Source organism: Strix aluco, chromosome 16 (assembly GCF_031877795.1).
Source record: "Strix aluco isolate bStrAlu1 chromosome 16, bStrAlu1.hap1, whole genome shotgun sequence".
Taxonomy (NCBI): Eukaryota; Metazoa; Chordata; class Aves; order Strigiformes; family Strigidae; genus Strix; species Strix aluco.
Window position 1 is genome coordinate 20,373,494 of NC_133946.1, and position 17,399 is coordinate 20,390,892.

A 17,399-nucleotide genomic window follows, 5' to 3' on the forward strand; every position below is an offset into this window, starting at 1 on the left:
GTCCTTCTGTTTTTCTTTTGAAGTCAGTAACTGAACACTGTTCTGCAGTGGAACATAAAGTCTCTATAAGGAGAGAAATAACACGACAAATCCAACCTGGCCAATAATCTTCAGTGGCAGCTTATTTATACAAGTACAGAAAGACAACTTTCCTCCCCCAAGCAAGGAAATTCATACCTTAGCTTCACATGACTTACATCTAAAGGGGCTACATCAGCTTTGTAGGACTTCATCCGCATTGGCGTCGACCACTCCTGCGCCAGGGCTCAGCACGTGTCTGCACGGCTGCCGTGCAGACAGCTTTTCTCCCTTCAGCCTCCAGCTCCTTTTTCCTCTAACAACTTTCTCAACGTAATTGCTACTATTAGACAACATTGCAGAAACATCACCGGCAAAGTTCAAACTCCTCGCCTCCCAGTACTGCTGAGCAAGGCAAACTTGCTTGTCGCTTCTCTAAGTGCTGCTGGCTGCTGGATTTAATCAAACCCATATGAAGATGGCCTGGCTTGCCTTCCCAAAGCAACCGCATCTCTCAGACAAAGCATTTTGTCTCCACAGCAGCCAGATATACTGGAAACACAGCTGAGTGCCACGGAATCAGTACGTGTCCCCCCATTCCCAAACTCCCTTCTTGCAGTGTCCACCAGCATCACTAGCCCCAGGGCTGCTTCTCCCCGGAGACACAACCATGCTCCAGGCAATGCAGAGCATGGATGACACACTCATGCCAGCAAAGCTCCTCTGCTGCCTTCCTCCAGCTCCAACTTGTCCACCAAAATATGCATTTCTCAATGTCACCAACCCTGTGATCTCTTTCTGTCCTTGACCTTGACATCACAACATGTTGCTTGTTGGGCAGACTGAACTAGTGCTGCAGAGACATGGTAACATTTTATGTCATCTAATGCGGCAAATAAAGATTCACCGGAGTTTTAAATAAAGTTAGGAAGCATAGGGGCAGAGGACTGAGCAATACCGGGTGACCTACAAGGGGAGAAAGAAGCATCACCAGACCAGGAGTGAAGGGTGCAAGCAAAACAGTGGGGCCGAGAAATAGGAGGGCTCTGCATCACAGGAGCGACCGGTATGGCATAAGCAGTAAAAGAGAAGGGTGGCACTGGCCAAGAGAGCAGACCCCAAGCCTGACTGTGCAGCTTTGCTAATGCCTCTGACACAAGCAGATACACCCACCATAAAAGAAACCTTACTTTGAAGTCTTAATAGGGGGGTGGGGTGTTTCCTGCCAGCTTGGAGAAGTAATAAAGTTTTCTTTAAGAGGCTTATGCTAATTTTCTCCCCCCCTCCTGTGATGATCTTGCAACACCAGCAATTTCAAGCTCAAGCAAACAGCTCTGGCCCCCCATACCCGACAGCAAGGCTGAGCAGCTGTGCTGCTTTTAACAGGAAAATGCACAACCCCCTTCAACACAAGCACGTATGATGAACTCCTCAGACACAGCTAGCATGTCGAGAGCATGACCAAAGACACACCGGCTCCCCACTCAAGAGACCTTGAGAAGTCATTGTCAAGGCAGTAACATACTCACAACGGCTTTTCAGCCCAAGATGGGTCAGATAAATGTTTATAACAAGTTGAGCAGGACAATAAACCTACTCCTAGCCTTATGGCTAGAGGAGGGCAGGACACCAGGATTTGTCCTTCTCCCTTCCAGAGAGGCATTAACACATCAGGCCCTGGCCTGCAGTGTATTTAAGCAGAGAAATCGTCAAATCACAGACTGGTTTGGGTTGAAAGGGACCTTTTAAAGATCATCTAGTCCAACCCTCTGCCATAGGCAGGGACACCTTGCACTAGATCATGTTGCTCAAAGCCCCGACCAACCAGACCTTGAATGCTTCCAACAATGGGGCATCCACAACTTCTCTGGGCAACCAGTTCCAGTGTGTCACCACCCTCATCGCAGAAAATTTCCTCCCTTATATTCAATCTAATATTCTCCTTGATATGTTCAGCGGAAGATTTTATTTAAAAACTGCGCTCAAAGTACTCCTGGAGGGATACCTCCCCTGGGTTAACTGGGAAGCTGAACATTTTCAGCACATACATGAAGCCATCAGTCAGCAGTGCACCTCAAAGGACTCTACCAACACTGCAGCCTCCTGGAAACATTAACACACTTTGCAATCCTTACCCCTCCTTTACAAGGAGGGAAACTGGGGTAGAAGCAGGACATGCTCTACCAGGGACTACCCAGCTGCCCTTTCAGCAAGGCGTGCCCACTCCCACATGCTCATCAGCTTAACTGATGTAAAACCACTCCTTGCTGCCAAAACAGACAGTCCCGCCTTTTCCCTCCTCCCCCTTCTAGACATCCCAGTCATCTCTACGCTTGTGGTAACAACTATCATTTGCCTGATCCAACTGGAAGCCATCCCAGAAAGAGGAAAATAAAGAGGAAGGATTTCTGGCAGGAGAACAGCCTGAGATCAGCTAAAGCTGATAGGAAGCACAACCTCAGAAAGATGGCACCGTGGTACATCTGGAAACCTAGATGAGGCTTTCAAGCTACAATACTTCAATCCATCATAGCTTTGTCTTTGCACAGAGGTAAGTCACTTAAAAATCACTTTAAGGGCTCCATTCACTGCTGAATGTGCCCAGCCACTCACTTCTCTAAAGACCCATCCAAAACAGACTAGTGAAGCGCTAAGGTCTCCAAACCAAGCTGATGCACCCAAACAGCAACACACCACAGCTATGCAAGTCCTGCAGCTTACCAAGAAATAGTGGTAAAATAAAATTTTTCCAAGAGGTTTGGGGACTTTTTTTTTTTTTTGGTGTGTTTTGCCATAGCTGAAGGGTGTTCTCAAATGGTTTTCAGGAGAAGAGGAGCAAGGACAAGCATATGTGAAGGATCTAGAAAAAGCTCTTAAGCAAAGCAGACAGCAGGATGCTGAAAATAAATATGCAAAGCCCTTTGCAGCACCAAAGTTCAAATCCATCTGGACATTTCTGAGGCTGTCAAGGCAGCCCATAGAAGGGATTTTCTAATTTGTTGCAGAGAAACCCTGGAAAATAAGGATGGAAAAACAGAAGCACAGGCTCAAACTCTAAGCCAGCCCTTCATCCTGCGACGTGATCTCCTTCAACAGCACCAGGAGCATGGAGGGAGCACGCAGCACAGCCCTGCGTGGTCCTCACAGGCTGGCTTGTCCCCAGCATGGGGTGGCCCGAGCCCCCTCTACCTCCATCCCACCTCTGCTCCAGCGCAGGGGTGGACAGAGGGGTCCCAAAGGACCCAGGTGCAGCTCAGGGTACCGGGGAGGCTGCCCTCACAAGCCTTCGCAGCCCTGCAAGCCACCTTGCCTCCAAAACCAGCAAGAGCACGATCCTCACCTAAAAAAGTACACGCCACGAAGCTGTGCTGAGCAGAGGGAGCTGATGCACTGGCATCCCCAGACGTACCATCCGAACATCCCAGCAGCAGCCCAATAGAGCTCCCCCACCCCTAGCTCCGTACAGAGGTGAAGGAGGCAGAGCTAATCCTCTCTTTTTAGTTTCTCAGTTAACCAGCACTAATCACAGAGGCTCCTGAGGAAGCTGTCCCAGGGCCCCAGGCGATCATTGCCTTGCCTGTGTCAAAACCACCAACTCTGCCAGCCCTTGACACGAACAGACAACAGACGAGCACAGTTAAACCCCTCACGTTCAAGCCTCCTTTAAACACCCTTCACAGAAACAGAGACCTGCTCCTCTACTTAATGCAGTTTTTTTTCCCCCCACCAGAAAAAGCACAGAGCTACTCAAATTGAGTTTCCATTAAACTCAGTTAACCAGCTATGCATCTCCAACTGCCCTGTTCTCAGTTCTCCTGATAACTGTTACCATGCAGAGCACATGGACATCCCAGAAATAGCCCGAAGCGTCCTTAAGAAAATCATGGACTTCATTACAAAGCTCAAGCTTTCACCTCTGCAGAAATTTGTCTTATCTAAAGAAGAACAAACAAACCACGACAGATTTATTCCTGCCAATTTTTACAGAGCCGTTTTCTAAGTCAGTTGCAACTAGCTGTAACCACAGAGCTGATGCTAGGCAGGACACAAGAGCCACCACCCACAGGACATTCATGCTGGGGACCTTTCAGTTACCTGCGTGCCACCTCCTGGCAGCAGGGACTTGGGGCAGAGGGCGGCTCCCTTGGCTTGCAGGAAAAAGCAGCTCAGGTCTGGCTCAAAAGACAACCTGCCAAAGCAAGCAAGCCAGCCATCCGGCTGTGCCTGCCTCCCCAGAGGTCTCCTGTGCCGCAGCTCTGCTTTCCCCACCGGCTTTGCAGCACCAGAAGGAATCACTCTACAACACAGCTTTGCAAGCCGACGTCTGCAGCAGGAGCAGCCTCTGGTGCACAGCCTCTTTTGCTCATTTCTTAATATAATTTCTTGAAATAAAAAAAGAAGAGCTAAATTCATGCTCTGTCAGCTCAAGCAGAATACTGGCTGACCCAATCTTTTCATTGCAAAGCCTGCCACTTCAGCAGCTGGAGAATACGGACTAGCAGCACCGTTTGAGCCACAAACTGAAGACCAGGGATGTGTTCCCCAGCCAAGGGCTGGAGGAGCAATCACCCCTCCCTGCCCAGCCTCTCTGGGCACAGACTCTGTCCATCCAGCTGCCCCCGTGCCAGATCCAGCACCCTGCAGGAGATATCTCCTTAACCCTCCAAGGATTGAACCGCTTTGACATGCTGCAGGAAGAGGTCAGTGGAGATCCAACTGGCATCCATGCCCAAGGCAGGAAAGCAGTAAGGGAAGAGATCCCTGTAAAATCCCAACAGATGACTTGGAAAACCATTTCCTTAGACACACAGAGGGCTGACAACAGTCCACCACTGCCAAAGAAGGGCAGACACCCCTCCATCTCCCACCTGTTCCCTCCAGTCTGCGCTGGAGGGAAAAGCTCTGACTGCCACCGAGCCTCTACCCACCACTGGACTGAGTGCTGGCACACTAGAGGGCAGGACAACAACGATTTCCATCCTGACCCTCGGATGTTAAAAGCACCGTGAGGGCAACGCTGAGGAAAGAAAGCCCCCTGTGCTCTCACCAGTCTGCAAAAGGCCACAATAAATGAGGGGATTTACAGACTGAGCCTGAAAGCCACACATACACACTTACGGAGCTGAGTCCACCCCTTGTCTCAATACATGCACCATGCAATTTTTTCCACTGAAACCAGATTACAGCACCCCACTTTTAAGAGGCAAGCTAATCACATTCAGCTGGAAACAAGTTCAACCCCTTCAGTGGTTAAGGTCTTCTGAAGCTTATTGGTTTTCTCAGCTATATCATTCCACTTCACATTCCACCCACTGTATCTCATGGCATCTTTCTCTCGCAGTATGGGAGACCCTGAGCAGCCTCCAGCCAGATCTCTTCACCACACAGAGGTACAGCACAGCCATCAGATCACCCCTCAAACACCCCAAAGTTGAGCAGACGCATTGTCAGAAGGTCTTCAGCCTTAAAACTCAGAGAGGACCTAGAGGAGCTGACTCCGTGATACCGCAACATGAATTAACAGCAAGTTTAGTTGCTTGTGGCTTTTGAACAGGCATCTTGTTAGAGCCCAGCACTGAGGCAACATCGCTCACCAAATGTCGTGCTGTTGAAGGTAACTCTAGCACTGCTCAGCATCCTCAGTTCATGACCTGCAGAGCCTGCCGTGGGATTTACACCATAAGCTCGAGACAGTCAGAAGGACAGTGTTATCAGGCTATATTTGCTCAGCTTCTAGACATCTAGAGCAAACAGGCTTGGAGTCTCCAGGAGGCCAAGCGATGGTCCTATCAGCCCCGTCTCCTAGGGAGCAGCATGATGGGTGTCAGTCCACAGCAGCTCAGGCTGTTCCTCCACAGCTGCATTGGTACAGCTGCCTGGTCAGCTAGGCAGCAAACCAGATGGGGATGCAGATGTGGCTCAAAAATACTTCCATAAAGAACAAACTCAGTGCCGGGCCATCCAAACTGTTTGGTGCAGGGCCAGAAGAGCCATCAAGCAAATCAATGCTTTGCAGATCAGATACAGGTTTCCCTGTGAAACTCATGCAACAAGTCAGGGAGCAAAGAAAACAGTGATGCTTTGAAACAATTTCAGTAACTTTATCTGGTTAGCATTGTAATCAGCAGCAATAGCATGCAACACTTCTGACCCACTTTATTACCACCCAGAGGAAATGAACATATTACATCCTCCCCCCCCATTCAGACAACGACGCTCTTAAGACCGGTTTTGACTCACGAAACTGTGGGGGTAGGGAGGAGAGAAACAGTAAGAACAAGACACCACAGACACAACACTTTGAGAAACTGAATTTCTAAGCATGCAGGTTATTTTTTTACCTGCTCCCTCCTTGTCTACTCTGAATTGAAACGTTTGACAAGATACACAATTCACTATCGGTGCAACTTTGCTCTGCTCAAGTCCAAATCAGACGTCAGAGCTATGAAAGCAGGAAAAGACACACTCAAAAATTTTATCTTGCGAAAAGAAAATCACGCTACTAAACTAAAACTTGAGTAGTCAGCTACAATGCAAATGGGGGAAACTCAAAAAAAAAAAAAAAAGCAATTGCAGTAGCTCAGACTGATGCCTGCATCCCCCCAACATCCTGCCACCACGGTGGTGAGCTGCGGACGTGGCGCTCCCACGCTTGGTCAAGGCAGCTGCCAGAGGGGTTTCCACAGCACACTCTTCCCTGCTCCTGGCAGGCTTCGGCTTCAGCAGCCAGGGAAAGGCATGCAAAGCGTGACCCTCACTCATCAGAGAGCGAGACTGAAGGGAAGGGGAGGCAGGAGATTTAAAAACTTGAGCCATGTGGCGAGTCCCAATGAGATCCCACTGATGTCTGGCAGTTGAGCTGGCCCCAAGCGTGTGTGTAAAGAAGTCAGGCACGTCTGCACCACTGCTGCAAAGAAAAGTAAAAGATGCCTGAGCAGGCTGTGGACTTTGGGCGGCTGTCCCAGCTGCTGCTCGGTCACCAGCAATGCACCCCACCTCACTGAAAAAGCAGATCTCCCTCACACCTCTCATGGCAGAGGAGGCATTGGCAAGCTGCTGAACACACCACCAAACAAGCATTTCTGAGCAAGCTGGCTTTAATTCTGCTGTCAGGATGCCAGCAGGGCCCCAAGTCCAAAGGAGATCAGATTTGTACCCATGGGCACTCAGGCAAAGCTGGCGTGACGGTGGCACGCAGGGGGCTGAGCATCCCCAGCACCAGCTTCCTCTTTGTGGACCTTTTTTTCAACCCCTTGCACTGATGACAAGTAGTTGCTCACAAGGAAAATCCTGTGCTGAGCTCCAAAAGCTGGGGGCAAGCACCTCGTTTGCTTGATTTTTGGGTTACCACAGCACCGGGGCTCATTGGTGCTGTGAACTCCCACCCTGACAGATGCAACTGCTCCTCTGCATAAAGCTGAATGGTGCTGGCTCCTGTATTTGATTTCCAGGATCCGAGCCACAAGGAGAGCTAAAAATATCCCATTTAACCATTCCTTTTCAACACAAGACTTGCTGATGGTGCCGTGAGGGTATTATACAATTGCAAACAGGAAGATGTAGTCTGCAAAAAAAAGAAATTGAACTGGGAAAACAGCTGGCCAGGACAGTAATCTCTGAATTCAAGCTTGGACCACACTGCCCAAAAATGTGGAGGAGCTTGTGCTACTTGCAATTGTGGATAGCTCTGATGTGCTTGCAAGCTTTCTGGTGTGATATACACAGGGTATCATTTCTGCTCTGCACTGATTATACACAGAGAGTTCATTCTGGATGTATCCCATGCAAGCTGTCTCCTGAATCGGCTCGCTGCTGATCTCTGTGTCATCCTGCATGTCTGGAGCTAAGCAGGAAACTTTTATTCCTGGTAAAACCTTTTGCAAAGAGACAGCTAGGCTCCAGAGCTAAGGATTTCTTCACATGCAGATTTAGCAGCAGGTTTTTTTATCACTGCCCGGTCTTTGCACTGACATCTAGACTTTAAACATTGTCTGTGGGTAACACAGGAGTACATTACTCACAGCAGCGCACCCGGGAGAACCAGTAAATCCTCTCCATTTGAGCCCGAGTGTCGGCTTTACCCTGGAATTACATTTATCTCTCCGGCACTAGGCTCCCATTAATGGAATTACCAGGCAGGCTGCCTCAGACTTAACACTTGAGAGAGGCAGGCTGGGATGGCACCACTCCAGTCTCAACCCGCAAAGCCTGCACTGTTTCTCCATCCTCCAACGAGCTGCTGCCCTAACGAGCCCGACCTGGTGACGAGAGCCAGGGAGACAAAAGAAACAAACCCGAACTGTCCAGGGCAATCAGTATCTTTCTAGGAACACCCACGTCTCTTGCCAGTTCTCTTCCAACCCCAATTCAGCTCTCCTGCAGCACAGAGGGGGACGGCACGCGCAGGAGCAAGCCAGAGGGATGCTGAGCCGGGAAGTATGGGAAGCTGGTGCTCAAGCAGACACATAGCGAGGAGAATCTGCACCAGTGCCTCTGCAAATATCCAATGCTGAGGGTGTCAAAGCAAACCCACAGCTAAGGAGAGCATCCATCCACCTCGAAAGCCTCAGAGCAAGCACTAGAGTCAGAATAGCTGTTTCAGAAATACCTACTGCTAAGTAAAATGGGGAGGCGTATCGTAGCAAACCAGCCAAGATTGCTAACCTCAGCATAGAAGATTATCTAGCACGTGCTAAAAACTGCCTTCCATCACACAGCAGCTATTGCACTGCCATGCTGAGTGATTTGGCACAAACCAGCCCTTAAACCACCCCTGCACTACCCAATAAAATGGACAACTGCGAGTGCCACAGGCTGCCGAAACCTAAAAGGGATGCAGCAAGCAACCCCACCACAAAGCTCCGCCAACAGCACTGCAACTTCAGCATCTCTGGGGGCTGTTCTCTGCACAGAGCAGCTGTAAGTTTGTTTAGGTGGGGTTTTTTCCAGTCACCTGCAAAGGGACTTCTCTGTCCTTGGCTGGGAGCGACCGCAAGGAGAAAACGGAGATTCAGCAGCACTTGAACAATCTTTGCCCCAGGTATGGAGACCCAGGTGCACTGCACTGCCAAAGCAAGTAAAAGATAGCAAGGGGAAACCTTATTTGCAGAGTAGAGACAACAGCTTGAGCTGTGAGAGCTCAACTACTCTCTCCTGTAATTAAAATGCACAAGAGGAAAGCACGGGAATTACTCCAGCGTGACTGTGAAGGACTAACAGGCTTTGAGTTTCAAAGTCGATCTTAACACACACTCTTCAGTGCAATTTTAATTCTAAAATAAAAAAAAAAAAAAGAAAAAAAAGGGGTTTTGCTGTGAGAAAAGATCCCGCACAACCCTGTTAATAAACCACACAAGGAACTAATGAGGGAGACTGTGGCTGGGGCTGATGAAGCAAGGCTGAAGGGAGTCCTCTCTCCCCCTGCTCCTGCCTTTGCTCTGCCAGTTGCTCGCAGCAACACAACGATTCAGGGAGGCAGACTGCCCCGTGACAGGAAAAACACATGTAACACCCAGGCGGTGAAACCTCACATCTGAGAGCGTCTATGCAAAACTCAGACTGAAACATTTTTTCCAGCTCCACAGAGTCGACTTGATGTTTTGCAAAACCAAGCTGGTGAAACGCTATCACTTGCATTGAAGGTGAAATTTGCCAGCAGGAGATACTCTCAAGCATCTCCTATTTTCTGCATATTAGGAAAAAAAAACCCCAAAACAAAAACCAACAAACCAGCCTATGGGCAAGATTACGGGGGTCCTGCAGCTCAGGGTGATGTAAAAGGGACAGGAGGACATCAGAAAAAGAAACAACACACGTGCAACACTCTTCAGCCTGGGACCCAGGGGAATAGCTTAGCTAAGAAAACTACTTTCTTTTTAAAATAACGATAGAGGTAAAGAGCCATCAGAATTATGAGTCAAGCTCCAAGATAAGAAATCATACTGCTGCATGGGTGCGGCTGCCTGCTTGTTCGGCTGCTGTTAGGGTTTTTTTAGAAGATAAACATGTCTTTCAGAACATGTTTGTTGGCCAATCTCCCCTTTGCTGAAAAAAAAAACCCAACACAAGAAGGAAGCTCACAACTGTGAAAACGATAAACGAAAAGCAGGACAGTTTCCAAAGAGCCTAGATCATGCCTCACAAGCCCTTTAAAGTCAGACGCAACATATCAGTATGTTGAAAATGACAAAAGAGGAGTAAATTTAAAATTCCAAGTAGTTCAATAAAATATAATTCAAAGAAGCTATTAAGCAAACTCTGCAAGAGGCAGAGCCTGTTCACAGACCAGAACCTGTCAAGGAAAAGAAATAAATAATTTTTAAAAACCTATTTTTCAGTTGTAAAGCTGTTGATATATAGGAGTATTTAATCAGAAATTCACGTCCTGGAGGAGGCTAGCTCAACAAATGCATCCAGGAAAAAAAGTAACTTGTACATCAGAAGAAGAACTAAAGCAAATCCCTTAGGAAGTGTGTAAAATTGAGCAGAGAGGGGTTTTAAATCCAACGGTACAATGGCTTGAACACAGCCGAGGTAGAAGCACAAAAGTGCTGCAGGAAAGGAACCAGGGTAAAGCACCCAGGAGCCTGATGGAACAAAAGCTGCAACAGGTCTCTCTCTCCAACTTTTCTGCTGCTCAGTGAACTGCAGTAACTTGGGGACAGGCATCACTGCCTGCAGCCCTGCCCGCTCAGCCCCGGACTTTGCTGCTCTCCAAACAGCAAGGTGTTAAGCAGCCACCACCAAGATTATACAATAGAAGCGATTTTGTAATCTCTTTGGTTTAGAAACCATTTTGCATTGGCCTTCACCACTGTTCGGTTTTGCCTTTTCTTATTCGGGAACATCAGAGGGGAAGCCCAAGGCAAGCCATTTACTAGAACGACAGGTTTTTAACTAAATCCTGGATATCGCTGCTGCTGAACACGGCTTTAAATTAAAGCATGAAGCCCATGAATAGCCTCTTCTTCCTCAGCATGGTGCTGTCAGAGAAATATCCCGACACTCTCACCGGCTTCATCACCTGCTTTGCTATGCATGCCCTGATTGAACACATCCCCTTTTTCCACCAAAAACGGGGCACCAAATCCAGCCAGTCCGTGCAGCTCCCCAGAAGGCTCCAGCACATGCCCTCATCCGCCATTCTGACAGGCGCCAGACCCAACATCTTCCTCATCCAGCGGGGAGATGTTGCACTTAACTCCACTTCAGTTGGAGCACAACAGCAACCGGAACCATTTCTTGAGGGAAAAGACCTCATGATTCACCACGGTGGCAGGTTTCACTCTTTTGGATGGTGTTGTTAAAGGAGGTATGGCCAGGCACGGCAGACCAACCGCAAGCAGCAGGTTCCCTAGTTCAGGCGCTTGAGCTGCCGCATCTCCAACAGCCACCGCCACCCGCAGGGACCCAACCTGGCCATCCCACCAGCACTGCCAGCGACACCCCAGGCAGCAGATATTTTGGAGGGTCCCCCAGCTGCCCACTGGACACCCAGGCCATCACATGGGCCACCCCGCGTGTCCCCAGGGAGCAGCAGGGCTGGGGAGGGCAGGTGGATGCTCACCACCCTGTCCCCCAAGGAGCGCGCCTCAAGCCTCCCCCGACAGCAACCGAGGTGAGCAGGGGCAGGTGGGCGGGGGGGGGGGGAAACCAACAGTATTTTGGGGTTTTTTTGGTTCTGTTTTGACCTCACTGAAACCTCACCAAGACTTAAGGGAGCGCCCCAGCCCCCTAGCAGGGACTCTGCTGGGTGCTCTGACCCTCCACGCACCCCCACCTCGGCACACAGCCCTTCGCAGTCCCCCCCCCCCCCAACCACACAGCCCTTCGGCCCGCAAAACGCTTCCCCGTGCACCCCAAGCCCTTGGCAGCCTTCCCGAGGCCCCCACTCGCGCAGCCCTCGGGCCACCCCCCTCACATCACGCTCTCCCTCCCGGGGGTGCCCCCGACACACCGCTGCCCGCCAACCCCGCGATGCCTCCGGGCTCACACACCTCTGCAGCCCCCACCCGGTGCCCCCGGGCACAGAGCTCCGTCCACTCCACACCCCCCGCTCCCCTCAGACACATCCTCTTTACACCCACCTCCCCCCCGCGGCCGGTGCTTCCCCACACACGCTCCCCTCAGGCTCCACACGCCGCCGTGCCCCAGGCGGACCCCGCCGCGCACTCCCGCGCCCTTCAAACCCCCTCAAACCTCCTCAAACCTCCTCACCCCGCGTCCCCTCCGCTCCTCACCGCGGGGCGCCGCGCGGGCGGGCGCGAGCTCCCGGCCCCGCCGCGCATCCTCAGCCGCCGCGCGCGCCCAGCCCGGCCCGGCCCGGCCCGCCGCGCGCCACCGCCACAAGCCCCGGGCGGCGCGGCCCCGCGCAGGCGCAGTACGAGCCCCCCCTCCCAGCTGAACGCGGGAGCGGCGGCGCCGCGCGGCCTCTCGCGAGAAGAGAATAGAGTGGCGCCGGCGGCGGCAGTGTGTAGGGAGGGGAATTAGCTCAAATGGTAGAGCGCTCGCTTAGCATGCGAGAGGTAGCGGGATCGATGCCCGCATTCTCCACGCCTTTTTTTTCCTTGCAGGCCGCAACGCTCTGCCTCCGCCATCCAACGACGCGCTTTACCCTTTTTTGTTAAAAATTCCTTAAATTCTTATTTGCTTCCTTAAGATTCATAAAGATACGTTTATTTAACCCGTGGTTAAGGCAAGCAGAGCGCTCTGCTGTATGCGCAGCGCTGGGAGAGGGCCTTGTTCTTTCTCACAGAATTACAGAATTGTCTCGGTTGGAAAAGCTCCCCCAGTCCAACCATGAACCTCACCCTGACCGTTCCCAACTCTACCAGATCCCTCAGCGCTGGGTCAACCCGACTCTTCAACCCCTCCAGGGATGGGGACTCCCCCCCTGCCCTGGGCAGCCCATTCCAACGCCCAACAACCCCTTCTGCAAAGAAATCCTTCCTAAGAGCCAGTCTGACCCTGCCCTGGCGCAGCTTGAGGCCATTCCCTCTTGTCCTGGCGCTGGTTCCTTGGCTCAAGAGACTCATCCCCCCTCTCTGCACCCTCCTTTCAGGGAGTTGTAGAGGGCCATGAGGTCTCCCCTCAGCCTCCTCTTCTCCAGACTAAACCCCCCCAGTTCCCTCAGCCGCTCCCCATCAGACCTGTGCTCCAGACCCTGCACCAGCTTCTCACTTCATTCTGGACCCACTCCCCCCAGTTCTTCCCACGGCAGCTCCGGCCCCAGCCCTCACCTGCTCATCCCGTCCAGAAGCAGGAGAAGCCCAGAGATTCCCTCTCCTGGGAGCCTCCGATAGAGCCGAAACACTCATTTGCCTTTAGTAAATTTGAGGAGGAATCGAAATACCTCAAGGAGGCATTGATGTACGTGCCATTTAGGTGAAAAACTGGCAAGATTTTGCTCAGTCAACTTATACAGGTGCAAACTTCAGGCAAATATTCATATTTTTCACATTCTGCTATTATTTTCCTGCAACAAGCCACAAGGAATAATTAAATGCTTTAAAGAAAAAGAGAGCAGATTTTAAAAACTGAAGGTGTATCATGAAGAAAACCCAACCTCATATGAATACACTCAGCTGGCATTTCCATCCCAGTCACAAGCTGAACTGGAAAGTGAAGGTGGAAAACAATTCTGCGCACTTTCTCCAGTTACACAGGTGAGGAAATGACCTTTCTGACAGATTTCAATGGCAGAGTGGAATTCAGCTTTCGAGCTGCTCACAGCAGTGAGCTGCAAAACACCCCATCCCCAAACCTTGGCAGTGGGCCGGGGGTAGGCTCACCCCTCTGCAGAGCACACACCGAGCCCTGGGCTGGCTGGTGAGGGAAGGGATCTGGCTCGGAGTTCGTGCTCTTAAATCCCACCAGACACCCAAGCAGGACCTGGGGCACAGTGGAAAACATCAGCGGGTTCCTTCCAGACTGACCAAATTCTTCTGTGACATCCTTCCATTAAACTGCATCTTCAGAAAGAGTAAGAAGCCTTACTATTACTGGGTCACCCTTTAAAAAGAATAAGCCCAGAGAAACTCTTTTTTTTTTTTTTTTGTCTGAATAAATCTCACGTGCAGAGCAACACTACTTAGCTATGCTCTTTTTGCACCCCAGGCTCCAGTCCTGTCTATATTACTCTTTAACTCCTGCAGGTCTTCAAAAGTCCTTCTAACCCCACTGCCCTTCTTTATAGGCAGCATGTATGCTTAAGTGAGACAATTCCCAATTAATTCCCAATAGCCCAAAGAAAAACTGGATTGAAGAGAGGAGGCAGTGGCTTTTCAAAGTGATTATCTGGTACAAATACCAATGAATTTTCATGGGTGGTCTCACGGAGCCTAGAGAGAGATGTCTCCACCAGCAGTGGACATCCACCAGTCCTTTCCAGAAAATGACAATGGTAACATGCAAACTGAAGCCTGAAAAACAAATGAGTGTATGGCTGTTGGGTTTTTTTTTAGCTTGAAGATTTCACTCTTGCCTTTTAAAGCTGATTTACACTTAGGTTTCTGAGTCGCAGACAAACGCACGAAACAATCAGCTGTCACTACAATGGTCTTCAAAGCTTCAGCAAAGGACCTGAGTCTTCCCATGCAGCAGGATTTAACAGGAAAGTGAAATCCATCACAGTCTCCTATTTCATCAGCTGCTATGCAGCCGGCATGAAGAGTCTGTATTGTGAAAAACATTTGTGCCTCTGCTCTGGTCCTCTCATTTTTCCCCCAAGCTTTGGCCTCATCTCAGCCCTCAACCTCTGCAGTATCTTGGTGACCACGGGCAACCTCGGGATGATGGAAAACTAAAGGGCCATAATTCTGGTCAAACTGATGCTGCATCGCCCTCTGCAGACTGGCAGGCAACAAGTGCCACAGGCTGAGGCAGAAGATGCAGAAGAAAAGCAGGATTGGGCAAAAAGTTCCCCTGACCATAGTTTTCCTGCAGGTCAATGCAGTGCAGTGGTTGATGAACACGTCTGGAAAGCCCCATTTTCCTGGGGTCCCATTTTCACTGGACCCACGGTAAAAGACTGTATATGCAAGGATAAAATATTATGCGTATACTCACAGCATTATTCCATTATAATGATTCCCACCTCCTGAAAAAATAAAATCAGCGTGAAATGAAGAGACCAGCTTTTCTTTTACAAGAACAAGATGACCACATCAGAACAGCTAAAAATTCCTCCCTAATGGCTTTCTTGTGGGAATCTATAACGAGTTGCCACAGTATGGAGCGTCCATATGTGTGCGTGCACACATGCAAGTCGGGGGGAGCATTTGCTTGTATTTGCTGAGGAGCCTGAAGCTTGCTCGGCCTCCTCGCAGCTGCATGCTACCAGCATCTGTTTATTTTCCTTATTTTTTTTCCTCTGGAGGCATCAGCTAAGCCCCACTGTTGGGTTCTCCACTTTGGCTCCGCAGATGCTTGTGCTTCCCAGTGCTTTATCAGCCCGCTGGCTCTCCAGGAATGACCCACGTTTTGCATTTCCTCCCCCTACAAAGCCTTGCTTCAAGTCGCTGGTAAGCTCAAGGAACAAATGGCTTCCAGCAATAGATCAAGTAGGAGTTAAAACAAAGCTCTCAGTGCAACAAATGGAGCTGGGCACATGCTTACGACTTGCTGTTTTGATCACCACGGCTGAATTTATGTAGTGAATTCACTGGTAGGCATCACATGGTCAAGTTAGCAAAAGATCTGTCACTACCCTGAAAATTTTATTGTCTTTAATTGCAATTAAATATATGCACAGAGGGATCATGAGAGCAGAGAGGACAGAACGGGAAACTGCTAGAGGGGGAAAAGGCAAATCTTTCAGCTGACACTAATAAGCTTAATTTAAGTATTCTTTTGTAAGTTCGCTCTAGGGTTATGTGTGTAAATTTAGTCTTAAAATGAAGTCGTCTTAAATACAGAGACACATCTCAACTTCCTCAGATCCCAGGACACAAGATCTACCCTTGCCAGGTCGATGCCAGCCATGCCCACAGGCAGCAGGGGTGACTGGATGGCAGCGTGCTCTCCCTCCCTGGCACAAAGGCCAAAGGAAGGGGAGGTCCGAAAGAAAGGGGAGAAAAATTGAGTGACCTCAAAAAGGACATGGAGAAGTGGTGATAAAGAAGAAGGGAACACAGGGCAGTTGTCACTGTCAGACTCCTCAGGGAGTCAGAGCTGAGTCTGTGCAAATGCCCAAATGGACATACCTTCTACACCAGGAGTCTTCCACTTTTTCCGTGGAAAGACACACACATGCATTTCTCACGGGTGTTTGCTGTTGGCTTTCTCAGCCCCATTTGGCACAGTGTCCTCTGGACTTGTGTATATCTCGGTGAGTAGGACAGCCTGGTCCTGCTTGCTGGGGAAAGGGCAATAGATTTTTCCCGAGATGCCTTTTGTTGTCCCCACAGTGAGGGCAGCCAAAGGGATGACAGGGAGGTAGAAGCTGATAACATCTTGGCATACCTACCTGGCTTGTAAATCTAGTTTTTCACCAGCACAGACCAGTGTGTAGCAGGTGCTTTGACCAGGGCAGGAGGTTTACAGAAGATCCACGTGACATAAACCACTCTGAAACTAAAAGGAGGGTGCAGAGAGCTGGGGATGAGTCTCTTGAGCCAAGGAACAAGCGCCAGGACAAGAGGGAATGGCCTCAAGCTGCGCCAGGGCAGGGTCAGACTGGCTCTTAGGAAGGATTTCTTTGCAGAAGGGGTTGTTGGGCGTTGGAATGGGCTGCCCAGGGCAGGGGGGGAGTCCCCATCCCTGGAGGGGTTGAAGAGTCGGGTTGACCCAGCGCTGAGGGATCTGGTGGAGTTGGGAATGGTCAGTGTTAGGTCAATGGTTGGACTGGATGATCTTCAAGGTCTTTTCCAACCTGGATGATTCTGTGATTCTGTGAAACCTCTAACAAATGCTAGACTTTGTCCTTTACAGACTCGTGACGTTGGCAGCAGAGCAGGAACTGAGAGCAGCAGCACGGTGCCAGCAGTGGCGAGGAAGGAAATGACACCTTTGCTGTTGGGCTGAGTGACAGGCATCTGATTTCAAATTACCTGGTGGACCAGGGGATGACGCAGCCTCTTTCCAGCATTCACTTACTTCCTAACACTGGTGGTCTTCCTGAGAGCATCAGGCTAAGCAAGAAGGGCAGAGACATCCTCCACTGGCCACAACACCCCACCCATCCGCCTGCCTGGCAGCGTCCTGGCAAGCACCAAAGCCAGAAGCTCGTGCCATCCGCAAGCTCACGGCTGGGGTTCAGACCCAGGGGCAGAAGGACTGTTCCAGCAACCCCTTTGTGTGGACGACCCTGTCTTTCCTGGGAGGGAATGGGGAAGAGGTGCACCCTCTGGCATTCAGCTCTCTTCTGGGCACAGAGGAAGGTG

The 17,399-nt window shown here is 50.3% G+C and overlaps 1 protein-coding gene and 1 non-coding gene across 6 annotated transcripts in view; one reads left to right on the forward strand and one right to left on the reverse strand.

Moving 5' to 3' along the window:
• Positions 1 to 12,348, reverse strand: part of LOC141930590 (uncharacterized) — an 84,372-nt gene extending 72,024 nt beyond the window's left edge. Inside the window, exon 1 of one of the 5 annotated variants that reach the window (XM_074841661.1) lies at positions 12,235 to 12,348. The gene's annotated coding sequence lies outside the window, so the exon portion shown is untranslated. Of the gene's footprint in view, positions 1 to 12,226 lie in introns of all 5 variants that reach the window. The other 4 variants (XM_074841659.1, XM_074841658.1, XM_074841660.1 and 1 more) reach the window with 4 other exon arrangements.
• Positions 12,349 to 12,497: 149 nt separating this feature from the next.
• TRNAA-AGC (transfer RNA alanine (anticodon AGC)) lies at positions 12,498 to 12,570 on the forward strand. The gene has a single exon. It is a non-coding gene; the product is annotated as a tRNA-Ala (tRNA).
• The last annotated feature ends 4,829 nt before the right edge of the window (positions 12,571 to 17,399 follow it).